The sequence below is a fragment of the Podarcis bocagei genome, assembly GCF_964188305.1.
Source record: "Podarcis bocagei genome assembly, chromosome: 7".
In the NCBI taxonomy this organism is placed as follows: Eukaryota; Metazoa; Chordata; class Lepidosauria; order Squamata; family Lacertidae; genus Podarcis; species Podarcis bocagei.
The window spans coordinates 58,416,456-58,439,900 of NC_138132.1; the positions used below are offsets into that span (position 1 = coordinate 58,416,456).

General features: G+C 42.7%; 1 long non-coding RNA gene across 2 annotated transcripts; it reads right to left on the minus strand.

Annotated features, from left to right (window-relative positions):
• Positions 1-543: 543 nt before the first annotated feature.
• On the minus strand, positions 544-16,579 carry LOC308590731. 2 transcript variants are annotated; one of them, XR_014009891.1, is made up of 4 exons: positions 16,288-16,579; positions 9,620-9,721; positions 8,435-8,531; positions 544-695 (listed from the first exon to the last, which is right to left on the minus strand). It is a non-coding gene; the product is annotated as an uncharacterized lncRNA (long non-coding RNA). The 2 variants fall into 2 exon arrangements; XR_014009892.1 differs by lacking the exon at positions 544-695 and having other exon boundaries at positions 7,999-8,531.
• Positions 16,580-23,445: the final 6,866 nt, after the last annotated feature.

The following is a 23,445-nucleotide window of genomic DNA, read 5'->3' on the forward strand; positions in this document are numbered from 1 at the left end:
TTAATTTCTCCTCCCCACCCCACCCCGTCTGTAAATGGTTAGATGGGAATGATAAAGATATGGTGAAGGGTTATCCATCACACCCGGCCTTCCACCCAGGGGTCACTGCACAGCCTTAGAAACCTGGAGATAAATCTTTTGATGAAATACTTTCACAATTCTTTGGAGACATTTGGAGTTAATGCTAGTGTTTATCCCAGAGTGGTTCCACTGCCATCAGCAGAATCAAGGAGTGTTTATAATGCAGTTTGCATCAGTACACCTTTGTCACAGAGTTTATTTGGGTAAGATCCAGGCAGGGTCACCTGGGGACTTTGTTTTGCAGGCATTCTTTAGAGGGCAAGGTGGAGGAATCTGTATCTGAAGCTCACCAGCAACTATCCCTAAAAAGGATAAGAAATATTTGGTTTTTTTAAAAAAAGATTCAGAATCAGCAGCAAATGATGCATCCATCTGGCCATCCCCAATTGTTTGTATTTTCTCACTAACTGAGGAGGATCACTGTAAGTAGTAGCCTTGAGGTTTGGAATTACAGTGCAGGGACCTTCTTTACAGCAATGAAAATGTGATTATACAGAGTATTAAGGACGAAACCCAGAGAACAGTATCTGAGGTTTTCACCAAACATTTCCGCTGCTTTCAGAGCAAAGAACCACACGGCAAAAGGAGAAGTATCAAGTGAAGTAATTCATGGCCTAGGAAAAGCAGAGGGGAAATTGAGATTGTATCACTAGCTCCGCTGCAGTACAGAGAGTATCTTAATGCCAACGGCCCATCAGGACTGGGTGTGCAGTGGAGCATAGTATTTCTATCAGAGAAGCTTAAAGAAATTGAGCATTGTCTTTATTAAGACTAAATGTGCTGTACCCAATGAGACATTTGCTCAGAGAAGAAACTGGCAATTTATCATCCCTTATTTCAATCGGAGAAGTAAGGAACAAATCTTATGAGGGATGTCTTTCCACCCTCTCAGAAATTACCACTCTAGCTCAGCATGGTAATACTATGTTTAAACCAAGCTTGGTGCTATATAGCAAAATGTGTATAACAGGGCCAGCCCAAGGCATTTTAGTTAGGGTTGCCATATTTCAAAAAGTAAAAACCAGGACACCCCAAAGTTGTTCGGCTTTTTTTAGACAAACCCCAAATGCAACGTTTCGATTGACTTGTCTAAGATCTAAGACATAGTGTTATCTTTCGGAAATCCCCCCCCCCATGTCAATTCCACCTTTGAAATCCCGGTAACGTCCAGGAAAGACCTAATTTTATGGCAGCCCTAATTTTGGTACCTGAGGCAAATCACAAAATGGCGTCCCACTCCCCACCAGGGAAGAACGGGGGTGAGTGAAGATCTACATCTGCTACAATGGAGGAATAAAGATCTACATCGGGATCTGCTGCCCCCTGGATCCTGCTATCTGAGGTAGTCACCTCATCTTGCCTCGTGGGTCGGTCAGCCCTGGTACATAATAAAGCAGGGGAGAAGGTAAGTAAAATGGCCGGCACAAATACATATGAAATGAATGGTTGTATCCCTGCATGGCCAAACATAAGGGGAAGCAAAGCAACTCATGTAATACTCCAAGGGCTGATTCTGTAATACAAGCTGCCTCTATGCCAGAGACATTTCATAGCAGGAAATCCAAAACCAGAACATCCAGTGTCTTCTTGAAGGTGTCCAATGAGCAGTCGTGTATTGGCAAATTTTACATACTCACAGCCCTGCCTCCTCACAGCCACTTCCTCTCACAGCCATGCCCCCTTCTGAGAATATACAATAACCTTATCAATATACAACAATAATAATTAGGAGTGCATCGCAACGATTAGTGCAGATCTCCACATGTTTCCTTTCAGTGAAACCTATTATTTTCTGTGCATGTAAATGGACAAATGCTTTAGAGTGCTCTGGTATATTGTTTGGGAATGACTTAACTTGTCTTTTCCTTGCAGTTCCACTGTACATAACAGAACTTGCATGCCATTGTCCCGAAACTGAAGTGCCTTGTGTTTTCAGCATTCCTAAATGCCTAGCTTTGGAGCATACAAAACAACTCCTCTTCAGTGTTCTTTCTGTATGCCTTCTCCTTAGTAACTTTAGGAGCCAATCCTCAGTGGCTCCAACATGCCGGGGGGGGGGGCAGAGGCAAGTGGCTGGAGTAATGGATGCCCATAAGGAAATGAAACTCTTGGGCATAAAAGATTTCACTGGAATGTTAAGGAGCAATGCATGAATGTGTGTCTTTTCTCTGGCCTTTGTAGCATGTTTGTATACCCCTCAGCTCCTAGTAGACCTTGCATTTGAGAAATTACTCTTGAAAATAAATCTTTCCATGCATTCTTTGGTTCCCTCATTGGAGGTATCAGGCATTCCTCATGAGCAAGTAGTATTTGGCAGTTAAAGATATGACTTGCAAAATCTTTCAGCTATGAAACCAAGGCCCTTGCTTTATCAGGAACACAGCTATTGACTGGGGAGCAAAGCCCCCTAAGATACAAAATCTTCAGACCATGAAGGGAAATTGAATGATTTTCTAATGGAGTATATCTGATCGCCACTGGCTTTTGGGTCTTCTCTTTAAAGTCTGCTCACTGGGGCATACATGACCACTCAGTCACAGACAGATTTGTTACTTTTGGGCTTTCAAGATGGCCATCCCTGCAAGTCCATAGCAAAATTGATAGGACTTTAGTGGGTATACCTTCCTTTGCAATTCATGATGAAGCTGAATTGGATTCAATTTCATGCCAGATTTGGCACTCTCAACGGAACGGCAACTCAAAAATGTTTTCTTTTAAAAATGCTTAGGTATAATACTGCTGTTGCAGTTGGTAGCAAACATACCGATGCCCCACAATGCAGATTACATATGTTTGATCATAATGGTCAAGGGGCAGGATCCAAAAAGTCCTTCATGCAAGTGGAAAGAATGGGTGGATTACTGATTCTCCACTTCTAAACTGCATTGCATGCCATTCTAGAAGTTTTGCTGACTCTTAGGAGTGGAACAAGGGACTGCGGTGCAAAGGAGATGGGAAAGCTGTGGTGCATGAACGGAAAAATCATATACAACACTTTAGATCTTGGCTAACCTGCCTCATTTGCATTTTCCAAAACAATATGTGAAGCAAAAAAAAATCCATCCTTTGAAATTTGCACTTCTCAGAATCTTGCAGTTCCATTTTCTAGCTATACAATGTGTACAAAAATATGAGGATTAAGTGTGCATAGAAGGTATATATTAGTGAAAATAACATGCTAAAAGACATCATATTAGGGGAATCTGTGTTGCAAAACTGTGTGCCAGGAAAAATTAAATACAAAAAATGTCCATATTAAGAGAATTTTGCTGCTGAATTTTCATGAGGATTAAAAACAAAACTGCCAACTGATGTGGAAGCATGGAGAATGGCACTGAATGGAAAAAGGAGAAACTGGTGAAAACTGAAATGGACAATGCAAGGTCCCCAAACATGCTGAGGATTCCACTCTCATTCACCTGAAAGTCCTCTGCTTCAAAAGTTGACCATCAACAAGTTGATAGGTGGCAAGGGTTGCATGCAGCATCTACCAGTCTGTGGAATGCTTGTGGATGACTCTTCTCTTGCATTTCAATAGTGTGGTGAAGAAGTGGCAGAAGCTAAGCAGAGAGAAACAAATCTGTCTTCTGATTTCCATTTTCCAATCCTCAACTGAGTTCTCCACATTTCTGCCATTTGCAATATATATTTTTGAAATCCTCGTGAGAATTTGCCAGCGTTTTAGTAAAAGTATATCCTAATAAATGCATTCTTGTATACAGTTTTGATAAAGGCACACTTTCTTGCAGGTGAAGTTTTGCTGGATCAGGCCAATGGCCCATCTAGGCAGCATTCTGTTCTCACAGTGACCAACCAGAGGCCTGTGGGGAAACCTCTAAGCAGGACAATTCCCAGCAAGTAGTATTCAGAGATGTAATTCTACCTCCCTACTTAGAATCCTTCTCTAAATGTGCTGCCCACCATGCCTTTATCCTTTGACTGGTTGAGAATCCATCCTTCTCCAGTGGGGCTGCCCTGCCCAACCTCTTCCAGTTTGCTGGGAATCAGCCATGTGAGTCCCTCCTCACATAACGGCTAAATCGGTTTTCTCATCTCATCACTGTTTTTGGAGCCTCCCCAAATTAGCATTTGGTTTTCTTTTAATGAGAAGTCACTCTTAAAAAGAAAAAGATGTTGCTTGCATTGATTCTGTGACAGCCTTGCCTAGTTTTCTGCAGGAATACCAGGCTAATATCCAAGCTTGAGTAGATATCAGAAAACTGCATAGCTGAAATAAAAATCAATATTGAGCCATGCTGATTGCAAATACATACCCTGAAAATAAAATGGTTTTTCACTGTAGATGTATTTTTTTAAAAAAATTACAAGATATTCAATACAGTCACTATTGATTATTTTGGCGAGAGTTTCTGAAGGCTAATGGAGGCAACCTGTACCAGCTCCAGTACACAAAACTGATTATGTCGTCGTAGCAACTGCTTTAAAAGGTGGGGTGGATCTCACCTAGCAAAAGCAATGAAAATGCAGAAACTTGCTGTGATAGATAAACTAAATGAAAGGGGTTTTGTTTTGTTTTGTTTTTTAAAAAAGGCTCGACTCCATTTCCTACCCACCCCACTTTCCAGATAGGTCCATGCTAAGCTGGGATAGTAGATTATAGAGTGGACACATTGTATAAGTTAATGGAAATAATGGCTCATGTTATTTGTCTGAGATGACAAACAACATGTTGCTTCCCTGGCTATGTGCTGTAATTGCTATTACCAATTAACATTTATATAGCGGCTGCATTCACATGACAGTTTATTCCATTTCCCTGTTGTTTCCCAAACTGTTCATTTCCACATTATATTTGAGCTTTCACATGCCACAAAAGCCATTTCTGGAAAACTAATGGAATATAGTGCATGTCTGGTGTTCATTTCTGTGTTGTTTGATTGCAGAAAAGAAAATCCTTTCTCAGCCTCCTGGAAAGCGTAGGGGGCACAGTGACAAAATTTGGGGTGGTACAGCGGCACACTACCGCCTGCTTCTTGGGAGAAAAGCAATGACAAACCTAGACAGCATCTTAAAAAATAGAGACATCACCTTGCCAACAAAGGTCCGTATAGTAAAAGCTATGGTTTTCCCAGTAGTGATGTATGGAAGTGAGAGCTGGACCATAAAGAAGGCTGATCGCTGAAGAATTGATGCTTTTGAATTATGGTGCTGGAGGAGACTCTTGAGAGTCCCATGGACTGCAAGAAGATCAAACGTATCCATTCTTAAGGAAATCAGCCCTGAGTGCTCACTGGAAGGACAGATCGTGAAGCTGAGGCTCCAATACTTTGGCCACCTCATGAGAAGACTCCCTGGAAAAGACCCTGATGTTGGGAAAGATGGAGGGCACAAGGAGAAGGGGACGACAGGGGACGAGATGGTTGGATGGTGTTCTTGAAGCTTCCAGTATGAGTTTGATCAAACTGCAGGAGGCAGTGGAGGACAGAAGTGCCTGGCGTGCTCTGGTCCATGGGGTCACGAAGAGTCGGACATGACTAAACGACTAAACAACAACAACAACAACACAGCAGCACACAGTTCTCTCCTGCTATTTTCATAGGTGAAATATGTGGGAACAGAAGCAGGAAAGTACGGAAGGGGCAGGAGAGTAGTGACATTGTTCAATGACATTCCTTGTTGTGCCACACCACACCCACTGGTGGGAATGAAATTTTGTGCAATGTGCCAGTCTCTTGGTCAGAAAGCCACAACTCCGCAATGCAACAGATACTACAGCATGAAAGGAACATTAAAAATGGCACAGAAGTGTGAGCGTTATAATTAGGAAAAGCTACACAACTTTTGCATCTGAGGCCATGGCGTAATTCTGCTTAACGGCTGCACCGACCCTACATTCATGCATGGAAAGAGATTGCCCAGAAGCAATTCTACACCAGATACTTTGATGTGGAGCTGCATTCAAGCTGGCTGTGACATGTAATGAGGGAGGAGCAAACTGCAGTACCACAGCACACATTTTTCATACATCTTCTATACCCACCGGAAGGCCAAAATGGTATAGTGGTTAGTGTAGCAGCCAGGGACCTGAGAGACCGGGGTTCCCTTGGTGTCCTGGAGCCAGTCACTGCCTCTCAGCTTAACCCACCTCAGAGGGTTTTTGTGTGGATTGAATGAGGAAGGAGATAACCACATATGCTGCCTTGAGCTCCTCAGAGGAAAGGGGTAGGAGATAAATGCAATAAATAAATAAGTCCTGTAAAAAGGAACCTATAGGTCCATTCTGCCAATGAACATGGGGCTCCTTCATTGCCCACCCTGCACAAGGATGACTGAGGAACCTTTGGCTTTCCAGATGTTGTTGGATGCAAGAAAAATACGCCACTCCCTCGCAGAAAGTACCACCCTGGGTGGGGGGCAGGAGGGAATAGAATTTGAACAAATGAATTGGCAAGTAAATAAAAAGTAAATATTTGTGAAACAAAAATCAGATACAGAAGAACTAACTAGACATCAAGCAGTGCTTCTACCTTGGCCCCTAATCGAGTGCTACTCCAGTTCATCATGTCTCTCCCATTTAGAGCCTTACCAGGCTGAACTTTTTGCCTTGTGAACAGCTTCTCCCTCTGGAGCCTGGTTTTCTCAAGCACGCTTCTCTACCCAAACCCCAAACCCCATGCCAGCTTTAATTCGTAAACGATACTTTGTTTTTCACAAGGTGTTCTTTGAGAAGCAGGTTTGCTGCGAAGTCTGTGCAACGGTGGCATATTAGTTAATACTAAATGAACACCAAATGTTATCAGCATCAATGTGACATCCAGTTCGCTTTCAGATATGAATTCATTATGAGCAATGAAATTACATGGAATATCAGTATATCAACACCTAGGAGCCTGTCAGATTGATGCCCTTTGGAGATCCGCTCCTGCCTGCTGTGATGCTGAATAGCAATGATGAGTAGACAAGGTGCTGTAGAGATATATAGATCTCTCTCTCTCTCTCCCTCTCTCTCTCTCTCTGTGTGTGTGTGTGTGTGTGTGTGTGTGTGTGTGTGTGTGTGTATCTGGAGAGAGAGAAATATAGCTTTATTACCAATGCAAATTCCTTCCTTCACCTAGTCTTGCATTATTCAGCAGGGTGGAGGGAAATATTGAATTAAAATTGATTTATTTAAAAACACATACATGGGCTACATGCACTGAATTAGCAACTCTGGCACAACTTTCTCCTCCCTCCCTCGCTTTTGACTCTCCCTTCCCACTTGCCTCTAAAAAGAAGCACCATACATTAAACCAAGGCTTTGAATTGTGCATTCTTTCCACAGAATGGGCCAAGGTATTACAGCAGCCATTTTGCCAGAAGAATAAATCATGATTGACAAAACAAAATTTGTTAATACAATGGTTTAAGGCAGTTGACAGAATTTTTTTGTCAACAGAATAGATTAAGGGATTCTTTTTAAAAAGGAAGGAAGGAAGAAATTTGCAGATGGAATGGCTTTGATGTTTATGATGAAAAGCATTTTGTTGATAGACTGGATCAGAGTCAAGGGGGAGGGTGTGGAGAGAGAGAAAACGCATTTTCTCAACACAAGGGGTTTAGCTCATTGACAAAACGCATTTCATCCCCAGATATTTTGGCTGAGCTGTCAAGCATTCTCCCAGCCTGACATTCACCAATCACATTGTCATCAACTCAAAAGCACTCTTTCGTTAGTAGCTCTGAAGAAACAGCTGAAGGCATTACAGGAACACCATGATTGGTACCACTGAATCGTTAGCTATGATAATGTAGTTACTTTAATGCTCGTTAAGTGGCAATGGAGCCAAACATGACTGTGGGAGAAAGATTGATCCTTCCACGCCTGTTATTCTCATTTTTAATCTTTTGCTACAAGTCAGTATTAAATGGTGTCTGTCTGTGATAGAACAGGCGCTACCAACTGGGACTGCATAAAAGGACAAAATTGATCTGTTTGTTCATGTGGCACCACCTAATCATTACATAAGGAAAGGAATCAGGCTAGTCCCTTATACTCTGCGTTTGGATAGGGATGGGGCAAAACAGGAGAGAACTGCCAACTTGGAATTGCCACATGGAAGATGGAGCAAGCTTGTTTTCTGCTGCAGGAGAAATGGCTCAGGAAGGACCTGAGCCATTCAATTCAGTTTGCAAGTCAACATTAGGAAGAACTTTCTGGTGCTAAGAGCTGCTTGACAGTAGAAGGGACTATCTCAGAAGGTGGTGGAGTGCCTCTCACTGGAGGTTTTAAACAGAGATTGGATGGTCATCTGTCAGGGATTCTTCAACTGCGGTTCCTGCATTTCAGGGGGTTGGACTAAACTTTGTGGTTCCCTCCAAACTCTACAATTCTATGAAACTGAAAGTGACAGACCTTCTCTCGCACTTGCACATCTGTGCGCACCTCAGATGTCCCACTGAGCATGCCATCAAGGGCTTGAATCCCACTTTCTCTTTTGCACCTGTTTCACCTGCAACAAGTTAAAATGAAGAAGTTAAGGGAGTCAAACACAGCAGGACAGCATTACCTTAACTAACATGAACACATTTGAAGACTTTAGGGTTTGTTGGGGGGGGACTTTTTAAAATAAACCCATTTTGCTGTGTTTCGTAAAGAAAACATTTATCAGGGTACTGGGAGTGCTCTTGCATTTCAGCTCAAATGTTTTGTACGGTTTATTATGTTCTTCTAAATAAAACTGTCAGCTTTATTGCTGCTTTCATTAAAGTGTTTCATTGTATTCACAGTGACTTCAGGGTAAAGGAAAAGATGACTGTGTGCCAGAGATGGTCAACAAAACTTCCCCTTCTATAATGCCTACATAAATCTGCTTATGTGAAACACTCACCTCGCTCCATAATCTCAGGTCTTATTAACCTCTGGTGCTGCTCCAGGAAGATTCTGCCTGTGCCGGAAGGTCATGACCTTTCCATTACCTGCTCACCATCTCCTTCATCCTTACCGTCTTTTGTGTGGGAAGAGTTGCCTCACCCCAACAGTCCAACTCAGGGAAGACCCAACTTGCAATTTGGCCCCAAATCAATTTAGGCTAGGTGGGGGTAATGTTTAATTAGCATTTTTAAAGCCCTAATTAAAATATATTGCTTGGACGGGGGTGGGGGGAAGGAGAGGCTGCATCCCCTTCTGCTTCCCTGCAGAGAGCAGATGGGCTTGATCCTGCTGGATCCTGTTTCACGATCACCTCTGTGTAACCACTTCCAGGAGGAATCAGATCCAGACTCAGCATTTCCCATGGGAGAATTCCTAGGCTGACTCCTGCATCTTCCCAGCCATTCCTCCTCTAGAGGTCCACCAGCAGGGCCAGAAGATTAGGGAATTTCACTAGAGTTCCTCCACCATGTTTGGTATTCTGAGGTATACAGTGTCTTTCTACATGAGGTTCAATTTGAAATTTGTGACCAACCACTGTGGGAAACCTAACCTTCTTTTCACAGCTTTAGACAGCAAGGCTGTCTTTCTAAAAGGGCTTACTCCAAGATACTCCCCGTATAATGTTGTCAGTACACAGTGAAACTGTTGATAATAAAGTTGGTGCACCTGCAATCTTCAAATTGGTCTGGGAGGCTTGCCATCAGAACTGGAATAGTCTGGCCAGAAAAGCAGAAGTCTTTGAACTGTGAAGCATCTCACAGTGCCTTTCTAATAAAAAGAAAAGAAAAGAAGTGATGCCAGATTTCACTTGCCAGAATGAGTGAGTTTACACAAAGTTTGGTGGGTGTAACATATTTCGCCCATGTTGAATGGGAGCGAGTTTCTGATCCTACAAAAAAAAGGAGTGGTGTGTCCAATTAACCTTTCAAACAGGCTGATTTCCACAGGTGAAAATGCGATAGCATTGCAAAAAACTTTCCCTATTTTTTCTTTGGCTTGTCTCCTCACTGAAGTGGATATGGAATTATTGCAAGGGTTTTGTGATCCAAAGTTTTACAGTGATATCAAATATGGCACAAGTGGACTTCAGCTCATGCAATAGGATAGCCCCCATCTACTCCAGAGGGTCTCCCAAAGCATATTTGGAGGGTGTACAGGGGAGGTGTAGGCAGGGGAGAGGAAACATAAGCCTCATTCCTCAAGCAGAAGGCCACAATTGGATGTCACCCTTATTTTGTATGTTGGTCTTAGATCTCATAATTAATTCACATATTGTCATCTCAGAGAGGGTTGGTATCCCTCAATGACCACAAATTCCAGGCAGATGTATAAAGAAGCAAGTGGTACAGGAACACAGGAAGCTGCCTTGTTTTACTTATAATTTTATAAAAGTATTGTTGCACACACCCCAATCTCTGAGTGGTAAGAAACTCCAGGGGTTCCTGCAATTATCTAGGGTTCAGCTTCCTTGGAATGAAGGTGAGTGGAAACTCTGTGGTATCTTTGGGATATCTGGTTTTATTTACACGCATATACAACCTGAGACGCAGGTGGCGCTGTGGGTTAAACCACAGAGCCTAGGACTTGCCGATCAGAAGGTCAGCAGTTCGAATCCCCGTGATGGGCTGAGTTCCCGTTGCTCGGTCCCTGCTCCTGCCAACCTAGCAGTTCAAAAGCACGTCAAAGTGCAAGTAGATAAATAGGTACCGCTCCGGCGGGAAAGTAAATGCCGTTTCCGTGCGCTGCTCTGGTTTGCCAGAAGCGGCTTAGTCATGCTGGCCACATGACCCGAAAGATGTACGCCGACTCCCTTGGCTAATAAAGCGAGATGAGCACTGCAACCCCAGAGTCGGTCACGACTGGACCTAACGGTCAGGGGTCCCTTTACCTTTACCTTTACAACCTGAGACTAGAATGGAGGAGCTCACAGCATTAGCACTCCAGCAGATCTTGCCTCTGTGTCTCTAGCTTTCAACATAAGTCAAAACTGTCACACAAAGCTCCCCTTGGCCCAGTGGCGTAGCGTGGGGGTGCAGGGGGGGCCAGTCGCACCGGGCGCAACATCTGGGGGTTAGGGGGCGCAAATCCACGGGTTAGGGGGCGCAAATTACTTGCCTTGCCCCGGGTGCTGACAACCCACGCTACGCCACTGCCTTGGCCTATTGTTCCCTGTCCTAGGATGGGCTGACATCTAGCCAGGGGAAATGGAGAAAGCCTCACCCATTTGTTGTGGGGATTAAATGAGCAGGAGGAAAACCATGTACACCAACCTGAGCTCCCTGGAGACAAAGGTGAGATATAAATGCAGTAAATAAGTACCGTGCATCAGATAAGTTTTCCTTCCCCATTTTATGTAATTGACTTTATCATGCAACAGGTTGCCATGTGGTTGCTCCTGTTTTCTAAGACCTGCAACAACTGTTTGAAACCAATTGCTTTATTTAGAACACTTATCAAAAACTGCAAAAATGTGATTTTCACTTCAGGAGATGAAAATCACAGATATTCACAATGTCCCTATAATTTAAAAACATCTCTGTATGCTTCTTTTTCCTGTGGTTTTTTTTTCAGTGCCCAGATAAGAAAACTTCCAGATGTTGTTGGAATCCAACTCCCATCATGCCCAACCAACAGGGCATTGGAGTCCAGCAATATCTGGAGAGGTACATGAGAAGAACCTGCTGGTTCGGGCCAATGGCCCATCTAGTCCAAGTGTGGTTGACAGCAACTAGTTTTCAGAAGCAATTCTTCCTCAGACTTTACCTGCTTCTTACTCTTGTGGTTCATGACTGAGGGGGGGAGGGAGGTTGAGAAATACTGATGGTTCTCATGAGCAGTACAGCCACGATGGTAGCCTAACTCTGCAGGATCATAGTGTTATGTGCCACCCCCTATATCTGTGGTAGCAAGATCCCAGGGAGCTCCAGGAGCTTACCCTGGGATGTTTTTCCATTGGAAAATCAAGGCACAGCAGAGACTGCAGCGTCTTTAAGTCTTAAGATATATGGCTTTATTTACACATATATACACCTTAGCCTTGATGGAGGGAGTGCAGAGCATTACACCCCAAGAGTGCTTCTTGTTGCTTCTCACTTAGCTTCAGGAAGCTTGGATCCAGAGCAGATGCCAGCCATGCTCCCTGGTCTTTGGGTACAGATGCTCCCATCCAGCCCACCTGGAGTTCTGCCCCCCACTTCCTTCTCATCCTTTTCAAAAAACCTCCTGCAAAAGGACATGTTTTTTCATGTGGTGATATCACACCCCCTATGTCAGAGACCAGGTTGAGAAGTACTGCTCTGATGAGGAATGGTGGGAGCCTCCCCCTGCTCCTGACCAGGATCCTGGCACTATAGATTTGGAACAGTGGTTTGCAGAGGGGCATAGTTCTGAAGACAAAAGTTGGGACGAACTGGGGGGTGAACAGCAAAGCCTATCAGTCCAAGTTCATGTAGAGCAGATAAGGTGGCTACACAAAGAGCACAGTGGTTACAAGATCAGGTTGCAAGGAGCGGATGTGACATGGGGGAAGCAGGGGGAAACCTTAATTGGGAACACCTTCATTCCAAGAATGGCTGCTTTGTTCTTTTGCTGTGGTCATTAAAGACTCTTTAAATGGTAAGAGACTCTTTTTGCTTTGTCCTGCTTTGTCTACAGCCAAATGGGGGAAAGAAGCTGAGTCCCCGAAGCCTGACACCCTATAACCCTGGCAACCTCCCCCTCCCAATTCTCCTGTCTCCATCCACTACTCAGAGCCAGAGGAAGGACAGTATTTACATTATCAATCGCTCATACAGGTGCAACACTTTGCTCTCTTTGTTTCTCTTTGTTTCTTAATGGCACCTCTGTCAGCTGAACAGGAAAACTGGTATAGCCTGCATTTTAATGCTTCCTTTGCTGTATTTAACTCCTCTTACTATTCCAAATATTAGCTAAATTATAACACTAAATTTAAGAATCTGGGGGTTCTTCCCTGCCCCACAGAACATCAAGAAGCTGCCTTATACCAAGTCAGACCATGGGTCCCTCTAGCTCAATATTGTGTCCACTGACTAGCATCTAAAGTTTCAGGCAGAAGTCTTTCCCCATTCCACCAAAGATGTTGAGGATTGAACCTGAGACCTTCTGCATGCCAAGCACATGCTCCACTCCTGTTCAACCCTGCAACAGGAAATTGGAAAAAGAAAAAAAAGACAACAGCCACTAGACCATGATTGGCTACCACAGTTAGGAATCACCAGTGATAAGAAAATTAAACCAAACCAAACCATACAATGCTTTTTCAGTCTCCATCTCCCCCCCCCCATTCATCACCCGCAGCACTGATTGCATATACTTCTTGCATTAAATATATACACCTTATTTCTACATGCCTTGGTGGTTGATAAATTTTGCAGAGGGATCAGTTCCTTTTACTACTTCATGTCACAGCACAGAGTTAAGCCTCATCTGCTAGCTGCTGACGGTAGGAATTGCTTTGTTATGGATTTCCATGCTTTTAAATTGTTCTGTACGTTCACCCACCATTCCATTATAACTCATTTTTTTCCCATTTACTCCTTTGCTCTTCCCATGGCCAAGCAGGAAATCCCCTTTCTAATAGCCAGGCCCAGCACCAGAAGTTTGGGCATCCACAAAGGCCCATTTCCTGGCAGGGCTCCCATCCATTCCTTCTTCATGCAGTCACCGCATGCTCATTCATCCATGCTCTCCCACTGGTGATAGTGACAGTGTCTGCCACATTTCTGTAAACTGTTATTAAAAAATAAATAAACCTGCTCATGAATTTTGTCAGCATATCAGGCCCCCATCTGTAATAGACATTTACATTTGTTCATTTCATTAAAAATTATACAGCATTTTTCTTCGTTGTTGTTGTTTAACAAAAAACCTCAAAATGTTTCACAAAAAGAATAAAACTATCACATTATTGGTGCAAACACTTAACAACAACTATTTAGAATATTCAAAAAACTTAAAACCAGTGATAAGCAAATTTAAACGCACACCAACATTCTACATATCTGGGAAGTTTTGTCCAAGGAATAAGTTTTTTCATAGGTGCCAAAAAGAGTCAATAGGTTGGGAATTCCGAAGTGTGGGTTCTACCACACTAAAAGATCAGTATCTTATAAATGCAAAACAGGTATTTTGTGGCACCTGTAAAAGTGCCAGTTCTGCAGATTGAAGCAGGCAAGTGTTAATATGCAGGGTGAGGGGATAGGTCACCTGGTCCCAAGTAACACCTTGAACCTGACCCGGTAGTGAATCAGCAACCATTACAGATCTCTGAGCACAGGTGTTATATGCTGACACAGCAATCATGGTGCAGCATTCTGCACCAACTGCAGATTCTGGATCAAGCACAAAGGAAGACCCACCTAGTGCAGATTGCAATATCATTCCACTTGAAACTGTCAAGTTTTATTGCAAACGGATGTGGAAATGTTGAAAACTGAATTTAAGACTGAAGAAACGAGAAACCAAGAGAAACTGAAATTGACAGAGTCTCCTATTCCAAGGCACTACTCAAAACGGGATGGCCTTCTGTGCCCTAAAAGGCAGGAAAAGCAAAATTTATTACCTTACTGACTCAGATGAAGTGTCTACTGTATGCCACTTCTGTTTCAGCAGCAACCAGGCAGGTGCCTCTTAAACACAGTTGGGAAACTTGTATGCTCCCATCAGATCCAGTAAGTAAAGCCAACGGTCAGGGATGATAGGTTGTGTAGACCAGCTATCTTCAACCTTTTCAGACCCAGACCCCACTATTAACTCAAACATGCATTTGGAGACCCATTTCTTAATCTTTTACCATATATTTGCATGGTGATAGTGCAACCCACTAGTGGGTCCCAACCCAGCTATTGAAGACCAGTGATGAAGATCAACACTATCTAGATGGTCATAAGTTCTCCTTCCTTCTTTCATGGGAGAGGGGAAGACGTCACAGAAAGAGGTTCGAGTCAAGACCTTGCACCATTGTGCTAGTTGTCTGCTTGTAGGGGATTTTTCACATTTGAAAAAAACATGACCTCCCAACTGGAGTTTGAATTGATGCAGTCCGTTCTATCACCACCACCATGCTGATGAAGGTATAGACCAGAGCTCAGTGTAAATGGGTTATTGGAAGGATAAAATGAGATTAGACATGTCAAACACTTTGTGCTGGCATGGAAAGAAGTCCTTTTTGTACTTCTGGACACTCTGTGCTGCAAAGCACAGATTTGGACAAAGCACCATATTCCTCAAAAAGTCTTTAAACGACTTCATAATATGCTGTGCCCTTGCTAATTTTCTTTTCTTTTCTTTTTTGTACTCTTACATTTCTTTTCATCCCCACCCCCCCTTCATTTGCAAATAGGGAAGAAGAGGGGGAAGGGGAAAAAATCCTTTTGTGCAAAGAATGAATAACAGATATGTTTGACTGTCTTGTTTCAAAAGAGTGTTCCATGTATAGAGGACACTCTTCAGAAACAAAGGCTGCCTTCAACAATTTCACTATTTACAGCAAGGCCGCAATTAAAATCCTGTGACCTTTAAGGGGACTCTTGACTTCAAAGGCGAAGCCAGTGCTGTTCCATAATAAAAACAGAGTCTGGGGAGTGGGCAGGAAGACAGTTATCAAAGGAGCAGCAGCCCCCTCCTAACTGGCAGCAGGTGGGTTTGATCCAGAGGAGTACGGCTCCTTTGTAGGGCACCCTTCAGGAGGAGCAACCAGCACCATGCAGAATTCAGTCCTCCCATTATCAGCTTTGTGAGGTAAGGATTCTATCCTGCATGGTGCTGGTTGCAGCTCTTTCGGAAGTGGCTCCCTGCAAAGGAGCAAGCACCCCTCAGAATCAAACCCACTTGCTCACAGCTGGGAGTGGGGAGAAAGAGACACAATGGTTCCTCTTTTCCTTGCCCCCTCCCAACCATATGTTGAAAATAGGGCTTTAAAAAACCTTCACCCTGCACCCCACCCCAAGCAAAAAATTTTTTACAGGAATGGATCAAGGGTGAGTGGTCAACCCAAAGTGGATTGGCCTGATTTTGGGGGTGGGGCACAAATCAGAGCCATGGGGCAGATATGGGGGCTTATGCACAGCCCTAGTTGACATACCCCAAATATACTGTACATACAGTACATGGCACAATACCCCATCTATTAGAACCAGCTGGCAAAGGGTAGCATAGTAGTATGTTGGGCTTGGGCTGGTTAGATATGGCTCCACATTTCTGATCAGCCATGAAGTTCCCTGGGTAACCTTGATCCAGTCACTGCCCGAAGTTAGCCTATTTTACACAGCTATTATAAGGATTAAGTGTGATACCTGACACTCAAATATACTAACCTGAGTTCAATGGATGAAGGAGGGTCTATCAGTTACACTGGTGCTCCAGCTGATGATAACAACATTCCTGCCCTGAAAAATATTCCAGTGCTCTTAAATCCTGGGTCCACCAGATGTTCTTGGACTATGACCACATTCACACCATTCATATAAAGTAAAATATCACAATATCACTTTAAATAGCCACAGCTTTCCTCAAAGAATTCTGGAAGCTTCATGATGCTGATAGTTGTTAGGAGAACCCTATTTACCTCCCATAGCTACAATTTCCAGAGTGGTTTAATGGTCAAGTCATCTTCCCATGGAACTCTGGAACTGTAGCTTTGTGAGGGGAAATGGTCTCCTAACAACTATTGGGACCCATAACAAACTACAACTCCCAGAATTCTTTGGGGGAAGCCACGACTGTTTAAAGTGCTATCATGGTGCTTTAAATGGATGGTGTGAATGTGGCCTACATGGGTATTCTAATCCAACAACCCCTGGGACATGGTTGAGGAGCACTGCAGCCTGCCACTTGGTACATTCCATTCTACCCACTTCTAGGTATGCAACACTTCATTTGCCTGCATGTGTAGGCCACATCTCAGTTAAAAAGTGACAAAGAAGAGGTTCGCAGTGTACCGTACAAACCAACTTTTGCATAAGCTCAATAGAGGAGCCCCCAGAGCAGGAAAACCTGGTATTCAGATCCAAGCATTTGGGAGTGGAAAAACACCAGCTCCTCTTGAGCAATCTGACTTTGTAATTGCTATTTCAGGTAGAAATCATTAAACAAGGAAAATAACCATGCCATTGCAGAGAGATAAATATCTCTCTCAACAGAATACACAAACTCATATAATGATAAACGCCGCCTTATCAGTCATTTGCCCTTCAGAAAGGTCAAACATCCCCAAAACATCTACTCTGCAATGATCTTAGAGAAATTATCATTTGCAGTCGCCAACGTGGTCACATTATTTCTGACGAGTGTCAGTTTCCCCCCTAGAATATTACATTTTCTAATATTTAGTTTTCTGGCACTCTTTATTTTTTTGTCCCCTTCCTTGTGCCTATCTGTGTAGATTAGAAAGGTTCTTAACTGTTATCTGTAATAGATTTTGCCAGTAGCAAAATTCATGCAGGCATAATAGAGGAACAAAGTGTACTCCGATGAAATTGCGACCATAATTTCCAGCCGCCTGACATTTATTGCATATTGCTATTAGAATTCAAGTGCCTATTTGTTTTGTACTTTGCTTTTATTCTTGCATCACAAATGTATAATGGAAAAAAGATATTTTAAACGCCAAGTTAACTATCACTGATCAACATGAGGCACCAAACATAATCAATATTACTTAAACACACTCCTAGGCAATTAATTTTTAAAGGAATCAAATTGTTGCACCTCATCAAAATTTATAACAATACAATAAAGGATGTTACATTCTTTATTGTTTAATTAAAAGCAACATTTAGCAGCCGCACAGCTAAGTGCCAACGCATTAGGACACAACATTTCCTGTTTATCAGCGTGAGATATACAAACAGGACTTGCAGAACATTTTATATTACACGAGTTAATTAGACTTTATTAAATTTCATATGCTTATCAAATTATTGAGCATGATAACTTCAGAACCCCAGAGAAATATTCCTGTAATGCATCCAACTGTAAATGAGGCATCCTTAATGGATTCGGCATTTCCATCGAGCACAAAATAAGTTTTATGGAAAAGACTTCTTGGGAACTAAGTGGAGAAGCCAAACACTGTTGAGGATGGGGAGAGCCAGCAGAAGCCTAAGTAAGCAGATGATTTACATAGCAGGGTGCAAAAGTAAAATAAAAATATAGTACTTGGTGTCATGGGTATGGATGTCAGAGAATCCTGATGAAAACACAATCGGAAATTGCTGGTGTTCATTTATTTGTCTCATGTCAGATGTTGCTGTTGTTTTCAGTCTACAAACAACACACAATTGATGACTTCTCCCCTCCATTTTCTTTGCATTGACACAAATGGTGTGGAAATAATTGCATCATTAATTTCATCAAACACACCTTTTACAAATGATTATTTAAATCATGTTAAATAGCAGACAGATAAATAGCATGCTATTTGGTGGAAATCAAATTGCAGCGGAATGGAAACAGAGCTGATTGTGATCAATACAGGTCGGAATAGAAATTGCTGCCTTCTTACATCCTTATACTCTTGGCTGAGTCCCAATCCACAAGCTCAACACTATGAAGAAGGGATGCGAAGGTCTCCTTGCCACCATGCACAGGCCCAGTGTCAGCACTTGGTATCTTTGGGCAGCTTCCATGCATGGTCCTCCAGCACTGACACCTGACACCACTGACACCTTCCAAGACTCATGGTAAGCATCAACACCTGCAAGCCTCTGTTTTAATGTCCTACAATGAGCTGGTTGGGGTGAATTTACATTGGGCATGCTGGGGCACTATGGAAATTGGAATTCTGCTTGTGGGTTTCCCACAAGTTTCTGATTGACCACTGTAAGAAAAGGATGCTGGACTAGATGGGCCATTGGCCTGATCCAGCAGGCTCTTCATATCTTCTTACCCCAATTTAGCAAACAGTGAGAGAATAGCATTGCATCAGCTGTCAGGGATGAGGCAGATCTGTTCAACTCTTCTCTTATTTCAAGACATGGTGAAAAGAAGCCTTTCTCAACCTGGCCAAATGTATGGAGGACACCAGGTAGTAGAAGGTCCTCCTTTCTCCTGAGCTGGTAGAAGAAGAGGTCTTATCCCACTTTACTTTGGAAGATTAAACCTGGGACCTTATTGACCATAGGTCAATAGTAAAGAACATCCTTTGTACACAGAAAGTCCCAGCTTTAATCCTTGGCACCTCCAGTTTATAAGATTCATGCAGCAGGGAATGAGAAAGGTCTCTGTCCAGCTCCACACAAGAAACACTGCTAAGTCCAATTAGACAATGCATATGAGGCTTGATGGATCAGTCACCTGGCTTTGTACCTGGCAGATTTCTGGTTCTCACACAGGCCTTTTGAAAAATACCGAATAGCCTCTCTTGCTCTTCTGCATCTTCTTGAATATGCCTTTGATGCAAATCCCAGTGAGCAGATGCTATCCTTGTTCTGAGTTGTCTGCACATGCCCTAGAATGTGAGATGGAAAGATCACCATACATATTTCACCACTTGATGGTGCAGTCATCAAGTAGCAGATACACATTTGTGAATGATTATTCAGATATAGCAAGGAACAGGGAAGGTTTGTGATTTCTTGTGCTGCTGAATTGTGACCCGCTATGTTTTTGGGATTCAACAGCTTTTTACTTATTCTCCAGAGGTGAATATCTGAGTGGAAAAGAAAAACCATTCTTCCACCGTATGAAATGCAGAATGGATGTAATTTATGTAGTGCAATAACAAGCAATAAGTGCAAGTGTTCCAATCTTAATTAAAAGACATTACAGATGATTTACAATATCTTGGATATGAAGAAAGTTGCACTTAGATATATGCTATTGTATCAGAAGAAACACATCTTGCAAGGTTCCACATCCAAATTTAATAGCATTGTTACCCTCACTTTTACTGTTGAGTATAATTTTCTTCCCTTCCCCTCTGTCTTCTTCCAGCTGAAATGATGTGTGAAAAGAAAAGGAATTTTATAGTTTACCTTGTAATGATCTGAACCAAGCAGTCATGGCAAAAGTTGACTTTGTTTTGATAGGGTTAGTCAAATAAATCAAGGATTGAATAGTTCCAAGTAAAGCAGGCTATCACAAAATCAACACCTGGTCAGCTCTGTGATAAAAATGATCACAAGGCAAGCATTGCTGCAAACTTGGTGGCAATGAGTTGACCTAATTTGCACACAAATGCGTTGTGACCTACACATATATAGTTAAAATAGCATACATAATTGCATCGTATATGGCAAAATTGCTTTGTAAAAATAGATATTAGGAGAGATTTACACTAAAATGCTGGTGGATTTTCACAGGAACTTAAAAAAAAAAAGCAGACTGATGTGGAAATGTGGAGAACTCTCCTGCTATTTTTGAAGCCTTTTTCCCCCTTTCAGAATAAATAGTTAAAGCAGAAATTGTTGAAAATGGTACACTGTTCCGTGTTATTGATTTTTCATCTTGTTGTTTGCGAGGTTTATTTATGACTGCTTAAAGAAAACAATCGAAAGACGCTTAGAAATGAATAAAACAGAAAGCACCATTTAAAGAATAATAATCGACCACTGAACATAAACACAGATTCAGAAGAACTTTCAAGACAGCCAAAATGTGGGGGTAAATTGATGTACGCAGTGGTGTTCCTAACTACATGTTGATCATTTGGGACTCTGTATGTACACACCTAATCTTTTTCTCTGTAAGTTAAAAAAAAGACATATAAATACCTCATCAGAGCAGCTAGCTTTTTACGATTTGTGTAATGGCCTGCTTTTTCGAGGAGAAACAAAATGTTCCTAGCAAACAGACTCAATTAAATGTGGAAAATAGTTTCTCATATTTATTTTAGTGCTTTTCCAAAGAAGCACACATCCAAAGTACAGGACAGAGACAGAGTAAAGATGTTATGGGGCAGAGAAACCCAACATACTGTGAAGAGGATGAGAGACGCTAAACTTATGGATTCTTCAAACATGCCAACGTAGACTTTTACTTGTAGCTAAGCATATGAGCCAACTCCTAGAGGCCAAGGTCACTTTGCCCCCCAGTAAATATTTGAGTGAGCCAGTGCCCCCAAATTTGATGGCCATTGTCATTCAAACAGGGTATGTGCACTGCATCATGTGATTTATGCAAGGAAGGGCTTACCTGCCTCCCCCCCCCCCATTTTATTCAAGTTGATACCCCTGCAGGAAAGGAAGAGATCTTTATTGAGACAAATAACAGCAGTAACACAAGGCTCAGGAATCATTGTTCCGGGAGTCAAGAGCAGGGCAAATGATTCAGAACTGAATGTAAGCAACAAAGATGCCCCTATAAGTTTCCACACCCTGCCAGCCCAGCTTTTAAAGACAAGGTGTTGCATCTCAATTGCAAGACCTACTTGCCTTGCAGGAATGCTGGGATTGCAAATACACGCTCCTTGGGGATAGGTGGGTCTGCACCCATATGTGAAGGCAGCGCCTAATTCTTGGGGGAAAGATTGCACCCTCCTTTTCAGCCTCTGCTGCCTCAGGTTCTGCCTTCCCACCTTGGCTGCTCTGAGCTCCACACACACACACACACACACACACACACACACACACACACACACACCAAGCCTCCACTAAGGCTCTGCATTCAGAAAAGGCATGGGTGTTTTAGTGTAAATCTATCCTAATGTATGCAATTTTGCCCAATATGCAGGCTCTTTCCCCTAATATGGTGCATCTTACATGTTATTTTTACAAACGCATGTGTTTTAATGCATGCTTTTCACTCAGGTATGCATGTTTGTAAACAATAGGGTACAGCATCACAAAAAGTGGAGAAAAGTGGGAGTTTTGAAGGATAACTGTGTTTTGGTTTGCATGTTCTTTCGAAAAGTGTGAGCTATGTAGATGCACCTTAAAATTTGAAATGAACCAAATTTCTTGCCCACCCCTAATGCACACAGAGCTGCTTCTTTTTACTCACCTTGTTTTAGTCTTTCACTTAATACACAGAAAGGAAGGCATCCTACATCAAGATATGCCAAGATAAGTGAGGTTCGGCTCTAGCAGATTACCAGCTAAGCCAGGAAGTCTCCAGTGCAGCTGGGCTATGTCAGTGTATCTCCCAGCCAATCCTAAACCAGGACAAATCTTTTAAAATGATGTTTTGGGGCATGGTGTGTACAGAGGGAGGGAACTTAGGCTGGATCCTAAACCTGTTCAGCCCAGTCACATGACCTGGAAACTTAGTGTAAATTAAGCTGGCAAAAAGGGTGGTGTATTGAATCATAGAATTCTTGAATCGGGAGGGATCCCCAAAGCTCATCTAGTCTAACCCCCTGCAATGCAGGAACCACACTATTTTAAAGGCTTGTTTTCCCTCTGTCGGGCGTAGGCCAGCTCAGCCAGCAGTCGCTCCACTCCTCAACAGGGTTAGGATCTGGTGTGTTTTATGGCAGCTTAATTTACACAAGCTTGCTCCGTGCTAGTTTCTTGTGTCTAAGATTCCTCCGAGAGAAATTATTTCTGTACGCAGCATGTATATATGCAACATGGAGTTGCTGTTAATGGGGGGGAGGGTGATCATGTGCCTAGCCAGTAATTTCTTCCCTGTAAAATGCTGTTATCCAACCCAATTAGTGCAAAAAATCAAGATAACATTAATAGCATTTCTTCTTCTTCTTCTTCTTCTTCTTCTTCTTCTTCTTCTTCTTCTTCTCTACTCTTAATTAAAAGGACCCTGTTTTCCCCATCCCACCCCACATTCCTTGCAGTGACTAGTGAAAGCACAGTTATAAAATCAAGATTTCTTTTTCTGGTGAGCATCAATTTAAAAAAGAAAGATATGTCCCACTCTCTTATTTACACAAGGTCCCTCAAAGATGTTGCTGCTCAACACTTCCCCTAATTAAACCACACTGGAGGTCGTTTGCAGTAACACACCTGGCATGTTCTTTGTTGCTGGTGTTCATTAAAACACAGTGTTTTGTGCAGCCTTGTGGAAGGAAAGGATATTCATCAGCTAAATTGTCACTAAGTGTTATATCAATATTTGTTGCATGTAGGTATCCTCCCCCCCCCCCCGCCACACACACACACACTGAAAACCACCAACAAAGAATATTAAGGAATCTAGCACGGCCTAACATTTCATGCATTGCCTACACAGGCAGGAGGGGGACAAGGAGGTAGAGTCCTGAGGGTGGACTATACTGCTTTAGACTGCAAGAGGGGAGGGTCCCATTTCTGAAAGCTCTCCATAAAGACCTCCCTGCAAGTAGAACATTTCTACCAAGGATTTTTGGTCTGAGGCACTACCTGTTTTACTCACAAGTAGTCTTTTTAAAAAGCAAAACAGTGGGGAGCATTAAAAAGGCAACCTGCAACTGTGGCATGAAGTGGCACGTTCCACTTTGCAACCTTCTACCGCTGCCTGTAACCTGAGCCCACAGATGCAGCAAATGGGGAGAGAAGTAGGGGGTAGCATGGACTGCACGACTTCAGGCTGTGGCAGGC